General features: G+C 45.2%; 1 protein-coding gene across 3 annotated transcripts in view; it reads left to right on the forward strand.

The window, feature by feature from the left end:
- Nucleotides 1-461: 461 nt before the first annotated feature.
- Nucleotides 462-7,258, forward strand: part of LOC126999007 (lysophosphatidic acid receptor 1-like) — a 113,707-nt gene continuing 106,910 nt past the window's right edge. For 2 of the 3 annotated variants that reach the window (XM_050861319.1, XM_050861322.1), the window contains exon 1: nucleotides 6,036-6,102. The gene's annotated coding sequence lies outside the window, so the exon portion shown is untranslated. Of the gene's footprint in view, nucleotides 603-6,035; nucleotides 6,103-7,258 lie in introns of those variants that run through there. The other variant, XM_050861320.1, reaches the window with a different exon arrangement.

A 7,258-nucleotide genomic window follows, 5' to 3' on the forward strand; every position in this document is an offset into this window, starting at 1 on the left:
CACCTTTCCGGAGTTTCCATTCCGGCAGGCACATTCCGCCACTCAACCAGGTGTCTCTATCCCTCCATCTATCTCTCCACTTTTTTTTTCACTGCGTTCTTCCACACACTGACATTCCTCCAACACCATCCAACACGATTTCCCTGAATTCCTCCATTGTTTCTTGACATGTGTACTTCCCACGTATCTCCCACCTCCAGTCACTTGTCTTCGGTGCCCACGCCCTCACGTAGCGGCGGCCGTCATAGCCCACCACACGCCACCCCTATAAAACCACATTTCTTCCTCTCAGAGCCCTCCTTGCACATCTCTCTTTGCACACACTTTCCACTGCCTTCCCACGTTAGTCCAACTTTAATCAACTTCACTCACTGAGCGCTTCGTACCCCCTGAATCCTTGCCCCGACACTCCCCTCTCCTGCTTCCCCTACCAGCCATTCTTCCTTCTCCCCCGCAGGTCAGTCAGGCGGGACAGTAATAACGTCAAGTTTCCCTCGGGAGTGGCCATGCCGTTCTCTTCCCCATCTCAAGCTGTTGGTAGTCGGGGTCGGGCTGGAGGGCGGCTTGCCAAGGCTTCCCAGGAGTGTCACCAAACGACAATGGTATGTAAATATCCTTTAAAAGTCCCATTAGCTTTCTTATCTCTACCTCAGAGTTGGCCCGGTTAAAATGCTCTGCTCTTCCTTTGAATATAAACTGTGTCGGGGAATGTTTTCCTTTTCGTCAGTGATGAGTACAGGGACGTCCGAAGTGTAGCATTGGTGAAATATTGCTGACGAATTGCATTTATTTGTTATTATTTTTAGTATGAATCTTAGTTTAACCGTGACGTATAATAAGCAACAAAAAGATCGCAAAAGTCTATGTGATACTTTGAGGCTCCGGTAGCCCAACTGCATTTAATGTAGAGCTTTAGTGATTTTCTTTCTTTTTGAAAGCTCGCCAGAAGAAAGGAAAAAATATTGATGCATTGTAAAATCTTAGGTTAGTATGGAGTAAAGAAAGAGATGAAACGAAGCACAGGATTCAGATATCCTGTGGCTCTACCCTGAATAAGGATGGAAAGTATTCCGTCAACACGGAACGAGTGTAACTGATACTGGGGTAGACGAAGGCCTTCCTGCTGGGCAAGAATAGGCAAAGATGAAACAAAGCTCCTAAATATTCCCACTAATTCTTTTCGCTCTCCAGGAAGATAATTACATACGTACAATGCCTTTTCCGCCCCTGTAAGGAGCATTCATCGCATGTGTGTGCTTGTGCTGTTCCGCTCACAACACTCTTGAGAAGAAAGAGTTAGTCAACGCCTTTCCTTCCATCTCCTCTCCCACTCCAACTGACTTTTCTGCTGCTTGTAGTCCGCCACAGTGATGCTGTATTTTGTCGCTACTTGAGCTGTACCGATATCAATATTTTTGCCGTTACTGATACTCATTATTTAGCCGATTCGAATGCTCCTTATCTCTGCCAGCACCGACACCAACACATGGTACTAATTTATAAAGCGATATTTATATACCTTGCCAATACCGATACTGTCATAGATATTCAACTAAGTAAATGTGATTAGAGCACCACACTCTCCTAAGCATGATCATGTTTTATCAACACCACTGCACTCTCTTAAATAATTATAATTTGTGATATAGCAACGGCAGAATTAGCTAACAAGTTGGTAACACGTGTTCTATAGGCTACATATCTCTGGTGTTATATTCGTATCTTGATAAATATACACTAGCTGCCACTGGCCCGTTTCCAGCCTTCATAGCACAGGCACAATGGGATCGCCGCTTTGATGGCGCGTCGCCGCGGTGGCCGCGGTGGCCGAAATGGTAGCGTACTGGGCTCACATTCACCGCGTGATGGACGACGCGGGTTCAAATCCCCACGCTACCACTCGGATTTTTCAGTCACCGCCGAGTGGCTTAAAACTACCCACATGCTGTCCTGAAGACCACCCATCAACCCGGACTCTAGAGGAAGCCGTCCAAGCGAATCAAGAACGAGTTCCGGGGGGCAGCATGAGCCAATGCAAGATGGCGCCACTATAAACACTCGCCTGTGCCAGAACGGGCTGGGCCGACCATCAGGCCCCACCTGGGAGAAGCCTTGGGCCGACCATCAGGCCCCACTAGGAAGATGCCTACCGGCGCAACAGGCAACGACGAAAAAAAAAAAAAAAAAAATGTTCGCGGCGAGAATATTGCCCCGCTGTGTCCCCTGACGAGTGTGATCAATGTCGTTTCCATGCTGTTCGTTTGTTTCGAACTGACGATATACCTGCATTGCATCGCGATCATCACACAAGGTAATATAGTTAAAATACAAACTCTATATTTCATACTCTACTTGCCAGTTGAAATATAAGGTTACATGAACATGCATATAATTAATTTGCAATGGTAACTTTAAGAAATCACAGTTTATGCCATGAAAGCAATGCCGACAATTATTAACGCTCAAGGCTCCTCCAGTGCCAACCAACCGTCCAGACACAATTGCATGGGCCTCGAGTGGGAGTGCCAAATCTATTGTGTCCATGGCCTGCGTCCCTGATTTCTGCACTTCTAACTGTCATACAGCTGCTTCTGGCGTGCGCGTGTGGTTAAAGTCACCTTGATTTACATGCTGCCACATCTGTATAGCTCCAGTCGATAGTGTGCCTTGCCGTGCTAAGTATTCCTGGCTGTACTAACTCTTGTTCTTTGATACTCGGAGTGTAAATCAACCTCCCACTATATATCTGTCGGAGCTAGGCCTATTTTTACCATTCCTGCTCAAACTAAAACAGTCTCTATTATTTTCACGTGTACATAGGATATTTGAACGTTCGCTACTTTGGTGGATTAAACCTGGCTGAGCCGTACCTTGTTCTGTTATTAGTGGCAAAACTTTTCTTTCGTATCCCCCTAATGCTCGCATCAAATATTGTTTTATATTTTCTGACGAGGATATTATGACTGACTCGTGTTTTTTTTCTTCATATAGAGCTCAAATCAGGAAAACATTAATGATGGAGAGAGAAAAAAAAACGCTATTGAGCCAAACTATGGAATGAAACAGTTAGATTAGTAATTTTTCCCGACCATAGTATATTTTTAGCCCTCAACACAGTTCTCTAGTATTTTTTTCTCCCGGTATGATTGCTAATTGGAAGAGTGGAGTTTACAAATATATCCTCACGCGTACCAGGCTTTTTCTGTATCGGGTGACCTAGACCTGAGGGAGCTATGTATAGGTTTGATATGCGTGTGATCGAACGGACCGGAGGTATTAATGGTTCTGGTGACCCCTTATCTTGTTTGTCTGCGTCACGCCTAATGTGTTCCTGCTCGCGTCAGTTTGTGGTTGTGTTTGTATTGGTTTGTGTGTGGGGTGGAGGGGTGGGGGCTGGGGGGCCGGGGCAGTTGGGTGGATGTGTGAGTGGTTGTGTTTTGTTGTTCCTGTGCGTAACTAATTTATAGCGTTTTTTTAGTTACTCCCGAAGCTCTTTTATTATATCAGTAGGGCCACTATCGTGATACTCGCAATGGTTCTGCAATTTCAATATGCTTCCCGCGTCTCATAACGGCAGAAATCCATAAAGTGGCGGGCTGTCTGAGCTCGTTTTGATAATTTCACTAATTGCTTTAACCGTCGAGACAAGAGACGAAAGCAGTGGAACATAATGGAAAGCTACGGAGTGACACATGGCCCTCGTCCTTGGCGAGATGCACGCAGTAATAAACCGTTGAAAATGTATCTGCATCTACCCTATTATGAAAAAAAGAATACCAACGTTCGCAGGCCAGTAATGTTATTAATTAGCATTATACCTATGAAAAATATTTAAGTATATTATATATTATTTGTCAGTACTCGTAATGTAGGCGGTGATGAAATATAGCAAAGGGTCTCAGGAAATATTCTGTGATCATAATTTCGAAATTTTCAACACGTGACGCAGTGTCATATTGTTCCATGATTCCTCTGGAAATAATAGTCTTATGATGTATCACATGAATGATAATAGTTAATAACACTGGCAGGCAAAGTGACTGAAACAAAGAAAGGTTAATTTTTCGAAAGATTTGCCATTTGCATGAACATTTATGAAGTCGATTTTTCAGATCAATCGGATGGTTGACATTAAGCTCTTTGTTTCGTGACCTTAAGATGACAGCGGGAGGCCTCTATTCAAGCTGTGCAAATGATGTTAAAGTAGTGAACTTTAGCACGCCTTGAAAATATTAAAGCAATACAACACACACACACACACACACACACACACACACACACACACACACACACACACACACACACACACACACACACATGACGATTTTAATGAGAATTGTGATGACCTTATACATTCAACTTTTTTTACAGACAGGAGAACGTGTTTTGTTTTGTAGATATAAATAAAATATAAATAAATGGCATTACTGTGATATCAGTATTGTCATACAGGTAGAGTGCCTGAGGCAGTACTTTAGTGATTGCTGGCGTGGGAAATCATGGAGTTGTACCAGTGACCAGATAAAGCTCGTGGCTGAGACAGAAATAATCACACCTGCTTCATAACCCCGTTTATAGCTCCAAGGTTACGCCTGATTGACACCGAGGTAAACAGAGCAACGTGAGGGGAAGGCAGTAGGTGAAGAAAGGGGTCGAGGGAGAGGGAGCCGTGGACGCGAAAGTTGGAGGGAAGAGTGCGGGCAAGGAGGCTGCTGGTGAGAGAGAGAAGGACACAGTACAAGGGTAATGGGTAAGGTGAACAACGAACCTCGAGGTCGCAGTATCCTTTTAAAATAGACTTGAGAGATTTAACCTCCATTAGAAGTGAATTTGATTGCTCTAAAAATATCGAAAAAATTACATGGTTATAAATTAATTGAATATTATGTTACTGCTAAAGGCATATCTTAAAGACCAACACTTAAGTCACTGTTTGGCCTTTGCACCTGTCATGTGGGAAGGGAGGAGGAAAATAATTATGCCTGCTCCGAGAATAGGAATGAATATCTCTATAGTTCTGAGTGCCAGGATTGCTAGATTAAAGACAAACATACGCACTTATGCATGTGTGTGTGTGTGTGTGTGTGTGTGTGTGTGTGTGTGTGTGTGTGTGTGTGTGTGTGTGTGTGTGTGTGTGTGTGTGTGTGTGCTGCGGCGTTTTGATGATGATAATTGAGAGTACGCAATATATTCCCTTTTGAGTATGAATAGTAAGGATTAAAGGACGAGCTTGAATAAAGTGGGGAAATTTTTGCTCAAGAGGAAACGTGATATTTGATGAACAGGGTGGCGGTGCGGGGCCGACGGGTGGACACGTAGAGGGAAGCAGACATATGATGAGTGATGGATGTGTGTGTGTGTGTGTGTGTGTGTGTGTGTGAGAGAGAGAGAGAGAGAGAGAGAGAGAGAGAGAGAGAGAGAGAGAGAGAGAATGACATAAGGATCACATTTCAGCCGAGCCCAAACAGCAGAGGTCTGCGCGGGCTAGCCCTCCGTTGTGGGTCCTGAGGACGCTTGCAAAACCGGGATCTGGGACGTACAGTGCAAACATTTTTGGGGGTGCGGGACGGGAGTGAATTTGATTTTGAAAATACCTGCGGATGCAGAGCAAAGCCAGGTGTACTTACAGTGTGTGTTAAGGGAGTAGGGGTCACCGTGTGAGTTGAGATGTGTAAGCAATTAAACCGCTTTCATGAGATTACGGAGTGGGTTGAAAGGTCATTGAATGTAAATGTTCAAGAGAGTTTGGATAAGCAAAGTTATCTGCAGCAGATTTTGATAGGGTATTGGTTAAGAAGTTTGCTAATAGCTTACTGTTCGGGGAGGCCATTGGCAAACTTTCCAGGTGTGGGGAGGGAGTGTGTTATGTGCTATAAATTAATGCGGGTGTAGGCATAGATACTTGGGGTGTGGCATGGGTGTGGGACTTATCTAAAATAAATATTGTGGGCGTGGGGCGGGTGTGGGCCTATGTTTCACGGGTTCGGGGCGGGTGCGGGGCGAAGTTAGACATCGCGCAGACCTCTGCCAGCCAGCCTAGGAGGAGTATCATCAGCCCGCCTCAGTTGGCCTGCAGCCGCGGCAAAGAAAGGACGTGTGGCGGTGAGGCAGGAGACTGTGTGTGTGTGTGTGTGTGTGTGTGTGTGTGTGTGCTGATGGTGGTGTAGATCTGTCCTCGCCTTAACACAACGTCGCTCTACCTGTTGCTGCGTCGCGCCAACACCTCGGTGCCCGTTGCGTGCGTTGCAGTGAGTAGCGCCGTGTCGCCGCCGCCTGATGGTAGGAGTGCCTGGGGTGGCGGCGTGCCAGACAAGTTTCAACACGCGGCATCCTCAGAGGTGCCGTTTTTAAGTGACGACAAAGTAGTCAACACAATCAGATTGATCGGCGGCTATCGATGAGCGTCCTCCTGCCTAATTACCGGACGGAGTCAGTGGCGCTCATATGGCAGGCATCTCATCTGTCATGACATACAACCGCTTGATTTTTCTTTTTGATATAGCTTTTATATTTTCCACCACGACCACCGCTTCCTGCTCTTTGTCACGGACCAAAACAGCTTGTCTTTTGCTGATGTCCACATTCACATTATTTCTTTATCGTCTCCGTTCATGGCTACCAAGTTAACCATAATGAACACCGCCATTCATTTGTGTCGCTATTATAATGATCATCACCATCATCAGCATCAGTGATACCTCCACGACCAGCCATACAAATCTCTACATTGTCGCCCTCCTCCTTTGTTCCTCGCCACATACGCCTCACGTGCCCTGCCTCCAAAGACACCTACTACTTTCAATTACTACAAGATTTCGTTGCCTTTGGAGTCATGTCGTTTATGTAACCCACCACTCGTTCCATTTCCCCTAATTACCTGCCTCTAACTCCTGTCAAGATTATTTAATATTTAGCTGCACCTTAGCGAGCGATGTCTCGTTTTAGGGTAATATGACGCTATTCGCAATTCATATGTTCGTAACAGGTGAAGTAAAACACGCTTAAATCCTCTTATCAATTTACGACACGTCAGCGCCAGGCGATAAAGAAGTACATGGAAATGGTGTCTGATATGTACGTGTCACGGTGAACAAGGGCTTAATCTGATAATAGGAATCGTGAAGTGATGATCTGCTCTAGCCAAGGAGATTTACAGCCCTAGTAATGGGTGAAATGATTCGTAAAGTAATGAGTCACGAGGTTAGTAAGATTGTCCTACTCAGTGCTCACCCTCTTCTCTAGGAACGAATGGCTGACA

The sequence above is a fragment of the Eriocheir sinensis genome, chromosome 15, assembly GCF_024679095.1.
Source record: "Eriocheir sinensis breed Jianghai 21 chromosome 15, ASM2467909v1, whole genome shotgun sequence".
Taxonomy (NCBI): Eukaryota; Metazoa; Arthropoda; class Malacostraca; order Decapoda; family Varunidae; genus Eriocheir; species Eriocheir sinensis.